Genomic DNA, 18,290 nt, shown 5'->3' with positions numbered 1-18,290 from the left:
AGGGGCTATTTTATTCCCCTTTTAAAATTTTGAAATTAGTCAAGATCACAATTTTGTTGGCTATTGAAGTGGTGGACAATGCAGTCATGCATGGGAGATGTCTGTATATTTTGAGGTGGAAGATTGGATTTGGGTGGGTGACATTGGAGAGTGAATGGAGGGAAAGGGTTTGGGGGTACAGTAGGGGTATTGCGGAGTCTGGGTCTTGTCAGTAAGGAGATCAGCATGGGTTGGGGCATTCTCCCCATGTCTCCAACACACAGATGTGCAGGGTAGCTAGATGGCCACGCTAAATTGCCCCTTAATTGGGAACAAATAATTAGGTACCTAAATTTTCAAAAAAATTAAATTACTAATCCATCTCTCGACTCACTTCCTTTAAAACTGGAAATGGATGGCCGACATTGGGTGGGATTCATTTCTGATTTAACCTATTTCCCCACCAGCTCCTCTTCTGCCCATTGTGGGGTGTTTTACAATACTCCTCTTATGTCAGTGAGAAACATTTGAGTTTATTGAACATTAACAACTATTTCAGAACTGATAGGGGATATCTTTTAAGGATATATGAACAGGAAAGGTGCTATTAAACTAAGTGAAGAGATATCTAAACCACAAGGGGAAAAAATAAAGCTAACTAATCTTATCTAATAATGAAGGGAAGATAGATGAGGATAACATTTGTACAGGAATTTACTTAACAAGAGGGATATAAGGTAGAAGAATGAAATCAAATTGTCTGGTTAGAATTGGAACAGACCAAAGTTATAGCTGAGACAAAGAAAATCAGATGACAAGGAGCAGTGTCAAAATAAAGCAAAACAAAAAGATATGTGTATCTGTCTTGCAATATTCAGATAGTGGGAGTTGGAAACAATTGTTTTCTAAAAAGACCTAGACTTTACAGCATTAATAAAAACTGGCTACAAAGCAGATAAGAATAGAAAGTAAACACATTGGGACACAAGCTGAATGCATAAACATGGAAGAAATTAAAGAACACAGTTTATTCCAATATCGTTACAATTCTCCTCCACTCCCCCAAGTGTCTCCTTTCCCGACCTGCAGCTAGGCCGGGGTTTTTATACAGCTGGGCTCTCCTTGTAACAGGGAAACCCTGCCCCCTAAAGGGGAAGGCCTGCTTGCCTTAAAGGGGAAGTTCATATTTTGGGAAGTTCATGGGAAATCACATGGTCCTGAACCCGGGACCTCTTTTGGGGTTATAACACTCCTCCCCGCAACCCCCCCACTCCCAAGTCCAGAGTAACGTACTCATCCATGGGTGCGTACGCAGGGCCTTTCGACAGCGTTCAAGCGCAGACCTTGCGGACTCAGGAGGCGTATATTGGACTGGGGAGTGGCATTTGCATGGCGAGCATCTGGAGGTTGGCGGTAATGCTGGCATGGCCATGCGAGCCAGCACGGGCACCTCCAGCAGTGGCAGAATGTCCATCTCGGTTTCTGATTCGGAGCTGGGCGACTCTTTGTCCGGCATCTCCGTGTTCTCAAAACGTACCACTGAATCCTCCACAACTGGCGGAGCCAGGTAGGTTGGCTCTCGCAGGGGTGGCCAGGGCAGCGGTGAAGATGGCGGAGTTAGGACGTCTGAATCAATGGCCAGTACAGTGGAAGTATCCAGCATGCGGCTTTGGAGATGGTCCATGTGCCGATTAGACTCCCGGCCCTGTGTCTGTATTTGGTAAGAAACCTCACATGTTTTCACAATCACGATGCCCGGGATCCAAGCAGCCCCACCGCCAAAGTTCTGGACGTGTACCGCATCTCCCGGTGCAAACTCACGCAGTGGCCTGTGGCGTCATGAGTTTGCCTCAGTTCGGCCCTGAGCGTGGTGGACTTTCCGCCAATATCCTGAAGGGTGAGACTCAAACGGGTGAGGAGGCGGCGACTCATCAACATCTCAGCCGGTGCGATATACGTCGTGACATGATGGGTTGTCCAGTAGCAGAATAAGAATCTTGCTAAACAGGTCTCCCAGGATCCCGGTGTTTGTTTTTTCACGCCAAGTTCTATTGGGGTTACTAGTGGTGTACCACAAGGATCTGTTTTGGGGCCACTGCTTTTTGTCATTTTTATAAAGGAGGATGGGTGAGTAAATTTGCAGATGATACTAAAGTCGGTGGAGTTGTGGACAGTGCGGAAGGATGTTACAAGTTACAGAGGGACATAGATAAGCTGCAGCGCTGGGCTGAGAGGTGGCAAATTGGAGTTTAATGCAGAAAAGTGTGAGGTGATTCATTTTGGAAGGAATAACAGGAAGACAGAGTACTGGGCTAATGGTAAGATTCTTGGCAGTGTGGACGAGCAGAGAGATCTCGGTGCCCATGTATATGGATCCCTGAAAGTTGCCACCCAGGTTGAGAGGGTTGTTCAGAAGGCGTACGGTGTGTTAGCTTTTATTGGTAGAGGGATTGAGTTTCGGAGCCATGAGGCCATGTTGCAGCTGTACAAAACTCTGGTGCGGCCGCATTTGGAATATTGCGTGCAATTCTGGTCACCGCATTATAAGAAGGATGTGGAAGCATTCAAAAAGGTGCAGAGGAGATTTACCAAAATGTTGCCTGGTATGGAGGGAAGATCTTATGAGGAAAGGCTGAGGGACTTGAGGCTGTTTTCGTTAGAGAGAAGAAGGTTAAGAGGTGACTTGATTGAGGCATACAAGATAATCAGAGGATTGTATAGGGTGGACAGTTAGAGCCTTTTTCCTCAGACGGTGATATCTAGCACGAGGGGACATAGCTTTAAATTGAGGGGAGATAGATCTAAGACAGATGTCAGAGGTAGGTTCTTTACTCAGAGAGTAGTAAGGGCATGGTGGTTAGCACTGCTGCTTCACAGCATCCGGGACTTGGGTTTGATTCCTGCTTGGGTCACCTGCCTGGGTTTCCTCCAGGTGGTCCGGTTTCCTCCCACAGTCCAAAGATGTGCAGGTTAGGTTGATTAGCCCTGCTAAATTGCCTCTTAATGTCCAAAAGTTAGGTGAGGTTGCTGGGTTGTAGGGATAGGGTGGGGGTGTGGGCTTAGGTAGGGTGCTCTTTCAGGGGCTAGTGTAGGCTTGATGAGCTGAATGGCCTCCTTCTAAAATGTAAATTATATGACCAGCATTCCAGGGGAAGACAAAGGAAATGCTTCAAAGACTCCCTGAAGCTCTCCTTGAAACACAGCAGCATTGACATTAATGACTGGGAGGAGGGGGTTATCAATTGTCCAGGATGGTAACAACTTGTCCAACACCTTAATGATGAGGCCGAGTGCCGGTAGGGAAGAGATAAAATGAAGCAAATCTTGCACTCTTGATCCCATTACCACATGGGACAGCCTGCCCATGTACGCGTCTAAAGGTCTGTGAGTCAAGGATTGGCCTTTTCGGTCACACAAGGATCCATGACAGAAACTTGCAACCCTGAGTAGCTATCATCCTCAAGTCATGAGTCAGTATATGATTTTCGGAAGATAATGGAAGAGGAAAAATGCAGTCACATTAAAGACATGAGTATTAAGAACAAAATTATTGTTCTGGCAAATTTTAATTATCACCATCAACTGGGTCAAGCAGGTAATAAATGCAGAAAACTCAATGGAATTCCTAAAATGCATGCAACACTCAATTCTAAAGAAGTATGCTAAAAGACTCACATGGCAGAGACATTAGATCTGGTTATAGGAATGAGATTCATCTGATAGATGAGCTAAATGTGGGTGAGCATCTTCGGAGTACTGACCACAACCTAATGAGTTTTAAACTGAAAGTAGAAATGGAAAAAGTCAATGTGGAAACTAAATTACCAGATTAAATGAGAGCATATTTCAGAAAGGTGTGGAGTGTCCCAGCTGAGGTGAAGTGGAAAGAGACACGAGCATATAGGTCTGTGAATACGTATGGGGTATATTGAATATGTGGGGTAAATTCTAATCATTACCAACTAGTTTTTAATCCAGTAGAAATGACCTGATTTTTGTGACTTCAATTAATAGAGAATTGGACAGATTTTACAATCGGTGGACATCCTTGCCATATTCCAACCCCCGGGTGGTGACAACAAAGATTTACCTCATGGTAATTTCAGCGTTAATTAAACACTCTCAAATTTTCCCTCCTACAGATGTTGAGATGAATTGTCTGCAATTATCTAGACTAGTTCTGTCTCTTTTTTAAAGACAAGTGTACTACATTGGCCACTCTTCACTCTAAAGAAGCAGGCACTAATGCAATGCATTAGGGGGATTTCTTTAAGTTTTTATGTAATATTAGATGGTTTAATTTACAAATTTGATTTGGAATGCATGTTTTGTGTTGCTGTTTCTGTTTGTCTTGTGACCAAGGGGATGATGTGATGGTCAGTGAGAGTAAGGATGCTATCCAGTCACTTTGTGCCTGAAGTGTGCATGCATGCCATGGACACCATCTTGGAAACCTAATGGCACTCAGGCCATACAGAAAAGGACACTGCTGATTTTCTCCCCATAGATGCTGCCTGGTGTACTGAGCCCTGGTATTTCAGAGTTCCAGCATTGTCAATAATTTGCTTTTGTTTTACATTGAACTGGTTGATTTGCTCAGCCCTATGAACTCATTCTTATGTACGCACTTTCTGTTAATTATTTTCAACACTTAGATGAGTGCCCCTGTTTGCACAGGAGAATGCATGCTTCACATTTATGGCGAAAAGCAGCAATATGGGTAGTCTGTGGGCGAGCAAGAATTCACCCAAAATCTTTTAATAATCAGCAGCTAACTCATGAATACCACAGCAGCTAACGTCCGGACTGCTTCTCTTGTGGTGATGCAGATACAGAGTTGTGGAGTGAAGAAGTGAGGAGTGGAGGGTGTGTGTGGAGAGGGGGCATCAGCTGGTGTGCTCCAATTAACCCCAGGACCCTGACGTGTAAGAAGAAATCTTCGTGATCTGCTGATGACTCAGTAACTTTTTCAATCCAAGGGTGGGCCCGTATGAAGCAATAGTCTATCAGAACTCATTGTCTAGCATCATGAATTAGGAATAACAACTGGGTGAAGTCATGGAGGGTGGCTACCTGCAGAACTATCTTCAAACAAGAGAAAGACAATGTGAGAAAAATGCAGCGCACATTGCGCAAAAGTAAAATAAATGAAGTAATAGTGACAATATGTGCATGGTAAAATATGTTGTCCTTTCAAAAGATTTTACTGATGTTTATTTCAAGTTTTCTGCTGTGTAATTTCCCGATCATTCAAGACCTAAATAACATGAAAGTGAATAAAAACATCTTGCATTGTATGACAGACAGGCAAATTGCAAAGCGTTCTGTATCAGCAAGTGTAACACTGAAATTTTGGCAAGTTCTGCAGGCTTCCAAATTATAGTAATCTTGCGGGAACGAGAGTGGCATTATTTAATTTGCATTTCCTTCTGACTTGCATTATTCATACATTTCTCAAAACCATGTCAACCTATGTAGCAGTCATTACAGTGCATTGTACTAAAAGTGCTTTGAGATGTTTTTGAGAGGGCCTAGATAAATGTTTTTGCTTTATCTTTCCATTTGTTATAAGATCGGGTTCGATTTTCTCACTGACATTTCTGGGTAGACAGGAATGTCATCAGTTAGCAAGGCAGATATTTGTACCATTAGTGACTGAAAGGTCAGTAATGTTACTGATCTGGGGCAGCACGGTGGCACAGTGGTTGAGGACCTGGGTTCGATCCCGGACCCGGGTCACTATCCGTGTGGAGTTTGCACATTCTCCCTTGTCTGCGTGGGTCGCACCCCCACTACCCAAAGATGTGCAGGTTAGGTGGTTTGGCCACGCTCAATTGCCCCATAATTGGAAAAAAATAATTGGGTATTCTAAATTTAACAAAAAATGTTATCTTACTGAACTTCAACAGTTCCCCAACTCCTACCAACAAATACAATAATGGCAAGAATCTGACAGACATGGAGATCACCAGTTGCTTCACATGGTCCTCGAGGCAACTTAAACAATCACCTTGCCAGCCATTGTTGCATCAAAGCTGCAATATGTACCAGCTGCACAATGCACTGCAACAAATTGCCTAGTCTTCTTTCACAGCACTTCCCAAAACCACAATCTCTGCCATGTGGACAGTCAAATACAGCAGGAATGGAAAAACTAAGTCCCCATCCAAGCCACAAATCATTCTGACATGGACATATATTGCTGTTCCTTCATTACACAAGATACATATCACAGAAGCAGGTCTTTCAGCCAACCAGTCCATGGCAGCATTTATGCTCCACTTGAGCCTCCTCTGATCTTTCTTCATCTATTGAATCTGGGTCAAATTCCTGGAACTCCCTATCCAGTAGCACTTTACCATGTGGACTGTGATGGTTCAAGAAGAAACCTTTGATGGTGAAAGGGCTGTTAAAATTGCAGAATGGACTCTTGGTTTAATCGGCAGTGACTTAGAGTACTTGGAAGTGCATGGTAAAATAGGACTAAGTCAGCACAGCTTTTTCAAAGGGAGGTGGTGTCTGACGAATCTGTTAGAGTTCTTTGAAGAGGTAACTTGAAAGTTAGACAAAGGAGAACCAGTGGACGTGATTTATTTAGATTTCCTGAAGGCCTTTGACAAGATGCCGCAGAGGAGACTGTTAAATAAGTTAAAAGCCCAGGTGTTAAGGATAAGATCCTGGCATGGATAGAGGATTGACTGACTGGCAGAAGGCAGAGAGTGGGGTTAAAGGGCCTTTTTCAGGATGGCAGTCGATGACTAGTGGCGTGCCTCAGGGGTCTGTGCTGGGACCACAACTTTTCACAATATACATAAATGATCTGGAAGAAGTAACTGAAGACACTGTTGCTAAGTTTGCAGATGATACAAAGAGCTGAAGAGGAACAGATAGTATTGAGGAAGCAAGGGGGCTGCAGAAGGATTTGGACAAGCTAGGAGAGTGGGCAATGAAGTGGCAAATGAACTACAATATAGAAAAGTGTGAGGTTATGCACTTTGGAAGGAGGAATTTAGGCATAGACTATTTTCTAAATGAGGAAATGTTTAGAAAATCAGAAGCACAAAGGGACTTGGGAGACCTTATTCATGATTCTCTTAAGGTTAATGTGCAGGTTCAGTCAGCAGTTAAGAAGGCAAATGCAATGTTAGCATTTATGTCAAGAGGGCTAGAATACAAGATAAAGGATGTATTTCTGAGGCTATATAAGGCCTCAGACCCCATTTGGAGTATTGTGAGCAGTTTTGGGCCCCGCATCTAAGGAAGGATATGCTGGCCTTGGAAAGGTCCAGAAGAGGTTCACAAGAATGATTCCTGGAATGAAGAACTTGTCGTATGAGGAACGGTTGAGGACTCTGGGTCTGTACTCGTTGCAGTTTGAAGGATGAGGGGGGATCTTATTGAAACTTACAGGATACTGCGAGGCCTAGATAGAGTGAACGTGGAGAGGATGTTTCCACTTGTAGGAAAAACTGGAACCAGAGGACACCATCTCAGACTAAAGGGATGATCCTTTAAAACTGAGATGAGGAGAAATTTCTTCAGCCGGAGGGTAATGAATCTGTGGAACTCGTTACCGCAGAAGGCTGTGGAGGCCAAATAATTGAATGTCTTTACGACAGAATTAGATAGGTTCTTGATTAATAAGGGGATCAGGGGTTATGGGGAGAAGGCAGGAGAATGGGGGTGAGAAAATATCAGCCATGATTTAATGGCAGAGCAGACTGGATGGGCTGAGTGGCCTAATTCTGCTCCTATGTCTATGATAGAAGTTATGCCAAATCTTCAAAAAAGATTGGTTAGGCCTCAATTTGAATATTGGGTGTGGTTTTCCACTGCATTGCGCCTGGCACTGATCCTATTGCACTGGGTGTAATCCAGGTAAGCAGGTTTGAATGATCCATAAGCTCATTTAAATATGCACAGCCTGTTAGAGGCCACATTCTCCTGGCTGCCAATAGCTACCAGCCACGCTGGCCAGGCCTCACTCTAGCATGAATTAGCACTGTCTCCAAAGACAGAGCCCGGCGTGATGGCCACGCTGGGGTCACTGAGGTCATTGGAGCCCTGGGTGGTCAGGAACAGGGTAAGGCAGTGTAGGAGCGGTTTCGAGGCCTGTATATTGATTCGGCTTCCACGTGGGCTTTTCTCCTGTGGCTCAACTCAGTACGAAGAGCAGCAGACACATCAACAATCTGAAGCTTGCATTCATGTACATGAGAGATAAGGCCTGGAAAGCTGCCAAGATCCTTCTACAGACAAAGACACAAACTCAGCACATATACGACTTTCAAAAATCAATAGCCCTCCCCAGTTGGACGCGATCCAATCACTGAAGCTGCTATGTTTAAACTTATCCAATAGAATCACAAGCAATGTTTAAACCTCACCCAATAGAATTGCAAGCAACCCATGATTGATGCCAGGATCCTCATCCTGACAGCTTTGTACAAACTCAGCATCCTGTGCTGATTGTTTGTGAGAAACAGAACAACAGAACCAGCACCCTGGATTGTTTCACAAAGACAGGATGTCAGAAGTAATGTCCTGCGGGTCAAGTTACCTATCCTAAATCCCATTTGATTATTATTACCGCTATGTCCTAAAAATACATGTTTAATGGTTAATAATGATTACTCAGTACTCTTTCTATAATTCATCTCAACCCTTAATAAAGTAACTTATGTAAAACTACCCTAGTGGCATGCTAACTATTCAGTTTTAAGAGGCATCATCGCTGAACACTCCCCCCCCCCCCCTTCAGCCAGTGCCCCTGGTATCCAGGAAGTGTCACCCTGACAGTGCCAACTGGATACCCTGGCAGTGACTACCTGGCACTGCAGGTGTACCAGGTTGGCACTGCCAATTCACCAGAGTCAGTGCCCATGTGCCAGGTTGACACTGCCAAGGTTGGGCCTTGAGCATGACCATGCCCATAAAAGGGTGTTGAAGGTATTAAGGGGGGGGGGGGGGAGGTGATGGAGGGATGGGCCAGAAAGGGGGGGGACTGAAAAAGGGTTCTTAAAGGTGGAGGAGCCCTGGCGCCCCAAAGAGCAGTATGCTCATTTAGGGGTGGAGGCAATGCCCCGATGCCTACCAGAATGGATGGGTGTGGGGCCGGATCACCCTCATGCCTGGGTGGTGCGGAGGGTGGGTTTGGTCACATGGACCCTTAGTGATGGTGGGGGAGATTGCCTCTCCAGGTTCAAGGATTGGAGGGTTGCCCACGTCTGGGGGGGGTTCTCACATTGAGATCTGGACACACTTTAAAAATGGCACCCCAATCTGTGAGGAGTCGATCTTGCTTTAGTTTCCCACTGCAGAAATAAATTCGAAGCACGCTATCCAACGGCTACGCTGCACCAGAAAGCCCGGAGACCCCGCTCTCAGGAACTACCAGATTTGAATATCTCGCGAGATTCAACTCAGCCGCCCAAGACGTTACGATGTGAGTCCTTCCCACAATGGATGGGAACGCATTTTGGCAAATCTCCACGTTAGAGCTAGGCAGTTAACCTCACTCTAATGTACAGATTCCCGAGGTACCTGAGGCTTTGGGGTCCAATCCCTTTGCCTCAGAGACCTTGGTTCAACGTCTCCAGCACTGGCCCCAGAAAGGGGGACCAGACGGAACGGCACTTGTGAGAGTCTCCAAGAGGATTGGAGGCACCCAGTTGCATGCCTTTTGGGCAGGGTGGTGCCCTGGGCACCCTGGCAGGGCCAGCCTGGCACCTTGGCAGTGAAACCCAAGTACAATCTGCAACTGCCAAGGTACCCAGGTGGAACTGCCAGCTAGCCTGGGCACTGCCAGGGTCCCAGGTTGGCACTGCCAAGGTGCCAAGCTGCCATTTTTTGTGCATGCACAATCGGGCTGGGGTTGCCTGGAGTGGTTGTTGGGGGGGGCGGGGGGGGGGGGCGGGGGCAGCAGAGACTCTCCCATATTAAGTTCAAGCTGTGGGGGAGGGCAGGGCTTATTTTGGGGGCCTCAGAAATCAGCAATCTCTCACTACACTGGGGAGTTCCGGCAAGTGGAGCTTCTCAGTGTACAAAGCATGTACAAAATGGGGCTATGTGCAGCCTCGGCCACGCGAGCACCAGGAAACATGCGGCTAAACGTGCTCACTATGGGACTTTGTTTCCTTTTGGGAAAATTGGGCACTAAGTGTGACATGGGCACTGCCAGAATGCCAGGATGGCACTGCCAAGGTGCCAAACTGACATTTTCTGCGCATGCACAATTGGGTTGGGGGTTCCCTGCGTGGATGTTGTGGGGGGGGGGGAGGGGGGGAGCAGGGGAGCCAGTGACCCTTATAATGTTATTTTGGGCTGGGGTGTGGTCAGGGGTCGCTTTGGGGACCTCAGAGATCAGGACGCCATTTAAAATGGCGTCGCAATCTCTACCTACACTGGGGAGTTCCGGCAAGTGGAGCTACTCGGTGTACAAAGGATGTACTGAAGGGGGCTATGTGCGACCTCGGCCACACATTCTCCACTGAGGCCTCTTGTACGACACAAATCGTATTATATAGCTATGTGTTTCGCGCCGCTGCAAGCACCAAGTGTGCTGTGGACAATGGCTCTTGAAGAGGCTCTGAAGTTTTTGGGGTTGAAGACGGTCACACGTAGTACCTTACAGATAGAGACTAAAAGCAGACTGTTAGATTTGGCCAAAACATTGTAGTTAACATTGCCTGACAAAATGTGAAAAGATGAGGTAATTATGGCAGTGGCTAAGCATTTAAAATTGCCTGAGATACAGTCTGACTCATTGGAAATGGCAAAAATCCAGTTACAAATTAAACAAATGGAACATGTGAAAGAATTAAAGCAGCTTGAGTACGAAAGAGAGAGAAAAGAAAAAGAGAGAGAGTTTGAACTACGGAAATTGGCCATGAATCATGACAGTCAGTTAAAATTGGCGGATTTAAAGGGAAATGTACAGTTTGAGGATAGTGATGAGGAAAAAGAGAAAGAGCGTCAAAGTCGGAGGCTTGGTGGGGATCTATTTAAATAGTCCAAGCATTGCCAAGGTTTGACGAGAAGGAGGTGGAAGCCTTTTTCATTTCATTTGCGAAGGTGGCCTAAACAAATGAAATGGCCACAGGACATGTGGGTATTACTGATTCAAACAAAGCTGATAGGGAGGGCTAGTGAAGTGTTTGCATCACTACCAGAGGAGGTATCTGGGAAGTATGAGGAGGTGAAAAAATCCATCTTTGGTGCATATGAACTAGTGCCTGAAGCTGACAGAAAAAGGTTTAGAAATTGAAGGAAATATTTTGGTCAAACATACATGGAGTTTGAAAGGCTCAAACAGAGTAATTTTGATAGGTGGATAAGGGCTTTGAAAATAGACTAAACGTATGAAGCTCTCAGAGAAATTATACTTTTGGAGGAGTTTAAAAATTCAATTCCTGAGGTAGTGAGAACTCATGTGGAAGAACAGAGGGTTAAAACTGTGAGGTTAGCAGCAGGAATGGCAGATGATTATGAATTAGTTCATAAATCAAAGCTTTGTTTCCGACATCAGTTTCAGCCTGTAAGGGATAGAAACTGGGGAAATGAGAAATACTCAAGTGGTAGAGGCAAAGGTGATCTGATGGGAGATAATGAGAGTGTACCTCAGATTAAAAACGAAATCCAGGAAGGTGGAAAATAAATGAAAAGTTTCAAATGTTTTCACTGTAATAAACTAGGCCATGTAAAGTCACAGTGTTGGTGGTTGAAGAAAAGCATTGGGAAGGCTGATATGGTAAAACAGGATAAGACAGTGGGGTTTGTTAAAGTGGTAAAGGAAAGCCCAATTGAAGTGAAGGAGGTGCAAAAGATTGTACAGCCTGATCAAGAGGTAATTGATAAGAAGGTGCCAGATGTCTTTAAAGAATTTACTTGTATGGGTAAAGTTTACTCATGTGTATCAGGAAGAGCAGGTAAAGAAGTCACAATTTTAAGAGATGCAGGTGCTAGTCAATCTTTAATGGTAAGAGATGAGGAGTTATGTAGTTTGGGAAGAATATTGCCAGAAATGGTAGTAATATGTGGAATTCAGGGTGAGAGGAGTAGTGTTCCATTATATCAGGGAAGATTGGAAAGTCCAGTGAAGAGTGGTGAAGTGGCAGAAGGAGTAATAGAGAAACTATCTTGTCCAGGAATACAGTTTATCTTGGGTAATGGTATAGCTGTATCGCAGGTGGGAGTGATGCCTCTTGTGATTGATAAGCCAGTGGAAAATCAGACAACTGAAGTGTTGAAGGACGAATATCCTGTGATTTTTCTTGATTGTGTAGGAACAAATTCGCAAAGTCACAGGTTGAGACAAGAGGAGAAATCAGAAAGTGAAGATAAAGATGAAGTTGAAGTGCAATTATCAGAAATGATTTTTGATCAGATGGTTGAAAAAGAATAAGAGCAGGTGGAGGATGTGGTGGAAATTTTTAGTCTGGAAAATTGGCGGAGTTACAACAGGAAGATATAGAAATAAAACGGATGTATCAGAAAACATACATGGAAGAGGAATCTGCATGTATACCAGAGTGTTATTATTGAAAAATTGATGACTTGATGAGAAAATGGAGACCTTTACAGATGCAGGCGGATGAAATGTGGGCAGAAGTTCATCAAGTAGTATTGCCTGTACTGTATAGAAAGGAGGTGTTGTGAGTAGCACATAAGGTACCAGAGGGAGGTCATTTGGGAATAAGGAAAGCTCAAGCTAAAATTGTAGCCACCTAAAATGGCTGATTCCCGATTAAAATGGTCAAACCCCGATCTAAAATGGTGGACGAAAGAGGCTGATGGGAAAATCAGCCAACAGGACTCAAACGGACAGCTGCAGGTAAAATAGTGTATTCGGCTCTGGGGAAGTCGGCCCAGACCGATACCTGCAGCCATTAACATCACAACAACCCAGCCATCTGCATAGTAAGCAGCCATCCCCGGGAACAATTGCTACACATTAGCAACATAAAGCCGATCCAGACTTTTCGGCGCCAGCAGTGGCTGTGACAAAGGAAGGTAGGCGACCACCCCCCGATCAAGGAATCGCCCCATTATTGCAGCATATTGAACCAAGTGATTAGGACCAAGTCCAATCACTTGGAACCAGGGTCAAGGTCCGCCCCGAGAGGCGGGAAGCCCCTGGGAACTATAAAAATAGGGGCCAAGTTCAGATCGACCCTTCTTCTCCTGCTCGCAACCTTCGAGACCCTTCGACAAAGAAACAAGTAAGTCTTACTCCAGTGATCGAATCCAGATAGGTGCTCCAGACTATCGACTCGTACCAGCCTTTTGAATCCCGCAGGCCAAACCCAATTCGATAGACCATTCGTTTCCCTGACCTGGTGGGCCATCACCAAAGTTACGTATTGGCCTTTAGTGGTAGGTAGTAGTCTAGAAGTAGGATTATTGTATAAGTATTTATTGCTGTACATAACAAATGATCGTTGATTTAACTTTTACTAAGCGGTGTGCTGCATTATTAATCATTACTTGTGCTTGAACCACGTGGCGGTATCAGACAGATACCTGGCGACTCGTGAGCAAAGGTGACAGAATTAGAGCTAATAAAACTAAGGCTAATAAGAGCAACAAAATCCAAAAACATTTTAATGGGCTGGACTACATAAAGATGTAGTTAAATTTTGTCAATCATGCCACACCTGTCAAGTGATAGGGAAATCTCAAGCAGTGATAAAACCAGCGCCCTTAATACCCATTCCAACATTTGAGGAACCTTTTACAAGGGTCCTAATTGATTGCGTAGGACTGCTTCCTAAAACGAAAAGTGGGAGTCAATATCTTTTGACGATAATGGATGTGTCTACTAGGTTTCCAGAGGCCATTCCAGTAAGTAATATCACAGCTAAAAGGATTGTGGAGGAGTTACTTAAATTCTTTACTTGATATGGACTACCCACAGAAATACAATCAGATCAACGATCAAATTTTACCTCAAGGTTATTCAAAGAAGTTATGGATGGCTTTGGAATAAAACAATTTAAATCAACTGCATACCATCCAGAATTGCAGGGAGTGTTGGAAAGGTGGCATCAGATATTAAAGACAATGTCGAGGGCTTATTGTCACTATTATCCAGAAGATTGGAATAAAGGAATTCCATTCGTACTGTTTGCAATTAGGGATGCACTTAATGAATCAACCAAATTCAATCCTTTTGAACTAATTTTTGGTCATGAGGTAAGATGACCACATAAGTTGATTAAGGAAAAATTGGTGAGTGAGAAATCAGAACTTACATTATTGGATTATGTGAAAACATTTCAGGGAACGATTAAATAGAGCAGGTGAATTGGCTAGACATCATTTAAAAGTTGCACAAAATGTGATGAAACGGGTAGCGGACAAGAAATCCAAAGTTCGTAGTTTTGCCAGTGGAGCAAAAGTTTTAGTATTTTTACCAGTGGCAGGTGAACCTTTAAAAGCAAGGTTTGTGGACCTTATCAGATTGAAAGGAAATTAAGTGAGGTGAATTATGTGGGATAAACACCAGATAGAAGGAAGACTCACTGAGTGTGTCATGTGAATATGCTTAAAAGGTACTTTGAAAGGGAAAGAGAGCAAAAAGAGGAGGTTTTAATGATTTTAACTCAAAGTGACAAACCAAATCCAGATGACTGTGAATGTGACATACCTCAAATTAAGTTGGAAAATGAGGATATTCTTAAAAATTGGGATAAATTGTTGAGATACCTTCCAGAGGAAAAACGGACTGACCTGAAAGAGTTATTGATATTACATTGGCAAGTTTGTAGAGATAAATTGGGAAGTACTCAAATGGCTATACATGATGTAGATGTGGAAAATGCTGTTCCAATCAAACAACATCCATATAGACGGAACCCTTTAAAATTGGCACAGGTTAAAAAAGTGATTGAGAGTATGCTTAAAAATGGCATAATTGAAGTTGGTTGCAGCCAATGGAGCTCACCCATAGTGATGGTAACTAAACTAGATGGTACCCAACGGTTGTATGTGGACTATTGAAAGGTTACTGCAGTTACAAGAATGGACTCTTATCCTATCCCACGTTTGGAGGATTGCATTGAGAAAGTGTGACAATCAGTTTTTATTTCCAAACTGGATTTACTTAAAGGTTACTGGCAGGTACCTTTATCCGAAAGGGCGAAGGAGATTTCAGCTTTTGTGACTCCAGATGGTAGATACCAATTCAAAGTTATGCCATTTGGCATGAAAAACGCCCCAGCCACATTTCAACGGTTAACTAACAAAGTCGTTTCAGGATTACCCAATTGTGCAGTATACTTCGACGATCTGGTAATTTTCAGCCAGACATGGAAAGAACATTTAAAACATCTGATGGAGTTATTCGATCGACTTCAGGAGGCGGGTTTGGTGGTAAACCTAGCCAAAAGTGAATTTGGAAAAGCCCAAGTCACTTTCCTTGGCCATACAATCGGACAGGGCCGAATGGTCACACAGGATGTGAAACAAACAGTTATTGAGGAGTTTACGATACCCTTGACACAAAGGGAAATATTGCGATTTCTTGGCATGAGAGGATTTGATCGAACATTTGTGCCAAGTTTTTGTAGCGTGGTGCTCCACTGATGGACTTGTTGAAGAAACGTCAAAAATTTCAGTGGACAGCAGAGTTTCAACAGGCATTTGACTGCCTGAAAGCTGTGATAACCAATGCTCCTGTGTTGGAGAATTACAAGGGATTCTGTGATCAGATTGAGCTAAAGTATCTGACTTTAAAGAGACATGCCGAGGTGTAGAGAAATGGATGGGCCGTGCAGAGACCTTCTTGTTCAATGAGACTGTCAATCGAGAGGGATTCCAGTTGGAGGAAGAAGAACAAAAATGGACTATATTATTATACCTGTTTGCGTGTATTGTTTTTTAAATGAAAAAGTATATTTACTGTGTGCATTTCTTAAGGGATAGTGAAAAGGTGAAAAATGAAACCATCTTGAAGTTGATGGTTCATTTTGTTTTCTTGGGGGGAGGTGTCATGAGAATGTCACTTTAAGAAATGGTAGTCTGCTAAAGTTACTGGAGTAATGTCAGAGTGTGGGTGGAGCTGGGCTCTGGCTCTGCTTTTTAGTTTCACTTTGAGAAAAGCTTGGGTGTGTCTGTGTTTTTTTGGGTTTTGTTTCAGTGTTGGAGCTGCAGTTAGCCACAGAAGGTGTAGTGTTGTTCTCTCTGCCATGTAAAGACTATCTCTTGATCATTTGGTGAATTCAGAGTAAAACATGTTCTCAGTAGTGAATTTAAACCTGATGTGCTTCTGCTCAAAGGTTTTTTTAAAGTCTTTTGGATGTTAAAAGGAAAGTTTAAGTATTACTTCGAATGTTGTATTCTTTGGGGGTTGTATTTGAATTGATGGTTCTTCGATATTTACTGTGTTTTAAAAAGGTTAACTTGAGTTCATGGAATAAACATTGTTTTGCTTGAAAAAATACTTTTAGATTTCTGCTGCACCACACCTGTAGAGTGGGCCATGTGCTCCCCATACTACAATCTAGTAAAAGTCATGGGTCAGGTGAACTCCATAATACATTTTGGGGTTCTCTAAACTCTGGCCCAGAACAATGTCAGTAATTATTTAAGTACTGTTTCCCCATGCTCATACGTATAAATAACTCTGGCAATAGTTTGAAGAAATTACATGTCACCAAACCATGGAACCTACAAGAGAAAACTTGTTTTCTGCTTAGTGGAACTTGGCTTTAAAACTGAAGCTGCACTTCTTGACTTTTAAAAAAATTATTACCTGAAAGTCAATAATTATTGGCCATTAAAATGATTTCAGAGCTTGATGCCATAAGTCATGGGCATCCTAAATAATTAAACTAATATCCCATCAACAAATGAAACACAGGAATGATTTTCTCCTTTGTGGATGTCAAAATAAATGAATTAAAGGCAATAGGTTTTTAAAGACACTTTAAAAGATAAATTACTATTTTACATTGACATTGCTCAAAATTGTTAAAGGTAGAATTCAAGCCACACTTTTTTGTTTTTAAGATTCCAAGACTTAAGCTTGTTTAGTAAAACTTCAAAAGTACCTTGATGTAAAGTAAAAGAAGAAACAAATGGTAAATTTTAGAAATATCATTGTAAAACAGAAAATGCTTAAAATGAAGTAGGCCTGAGTAGAGAAGGTTAAAACTTTTTGTTCCCGGATCCCAAACCTGCAATTTGCTTAAAATATGCATTGCAAACAGTGGTGGGGGCACACGGGACGATTTTGAAAATGTGGCCAAATATGAGTCTGACTCTGGGAGTCCCATCCAATTAAGGAGGGATCCACAAGTGGAAGGGTCAATTGGAGAGCCCTCGGCTCATGGTGGCTGGCAGCCCCATAGGGAAAGCTACGGTAAGTAGGTAACAGAGTAGGAGGGTGCCACAAGATGGAGGCACCCTCTAAAGACTATAAAATGTTTAAAAATAACGTCTGATCACAGCTTCCAGGAATCATTGGCGAGGGGCAACGTCCACAGGATGGGCTGTGGCCACAGTTATGGCCCTTTGGCAATTGTGGGTGCAGGGGGAGGATGGGGGGAATTAAATGAGGCATCATCAACCCACCTACCCTCCTGCTGGGGGCCACTCTATTCATCTGATGGCCTTCAACAGAAGGCCAAACAAATTTGGCCCACGAAGAGTGCTTCAGTAGGTGGTGTATATAGAAGTATTGGGTTGCAATAACCGGTGACCAGGAACTAACAATAATGAAGTTTTATTGATAATACTGAGCAGCTGTTACATGCTGTAAGTTTGTCCACACTCAGGGAGAACCCCCATGCCCCGACATACGATGCCTTTGTATCCATGTCATCCCAGCGTCGATGAGACTAACTCGTTTAAATGGTCTAACTGACTATCACATGATTTCCCCCACCTGCCTAGACACCACAACCAGAACAGCCTCTTTCAAAATAGGCCAGAGGTTGGACCATGCCAGGAGACTGACACATTGCCTGGTAATAGGAAATTGTTGACACCCACCCCTCTCCTCCAAAACCCAATATCTTCACTGCATAATGATTGAACTGTTAATATTTTGGGTCAAAACTCATATACTCTGTATTTTCATCTTGCAAGTGAAATGTAGGGCAAAAAAATAAGGCTTTTAACACAATGACAAGTGATTGTTTTTAGATGCTGTAGATAGCTCAGCAAGAAGGAACATTAAAATTAGTGTCCAATTATCATTATATTCTCAGTACGTAACAGGGCAGAAATGATTGAAGCTTTTTGTATGTAATCCTGGTCATTTGTATGTAATCCTGGTCATCCACTTTGCAGATAATTCTCCTTAAGTC

The 18,290-nt window shown here is 43.3% G+C and overlaps 1 long non-coding RNA gene across 1 annotated transcript in view; it reads left to right on the top strand.

The window, feature by feature from the left end:
* Window positions 1-4,668: 4,668 nt before the first annotated feature.
* Window positions 4,669-18,290, top strand: part of LOC140425759 (uncharacterized) — a 67,678-nt gene continuing 54,056 nt past the window's right edge. Inside the window, exon 1 of the long non-coding RNA XR_011947985.1 lies at window positions 4,669-5,086. This is a non-coding gene — a long non-coding RNA (uncharacterized lncRNA). The remainder of the gene's footprint in view (window positions 5,087-18,290) is intronic.

Source organism: Scyliorhinus torazame, chromosome 6, assembly GCF_047496885.1.
Source record: "Scyliorhinus torazame isolate Kashiwa2021f chromosome 6, sScyTor2.1, whole genome shotgun sequence".
In the NCBI taxonomy this organism is placed as follows: Eukaryota; Metazoa; Chordata; class Chondrichthyes; order Carcharhiniformes; family Scyliorhinidae; genus Scyliorhinus; species Scyliorhinus torazame.
This window is presented reverse-complemented; position numbering and strand designations above follow the sequence as displayed.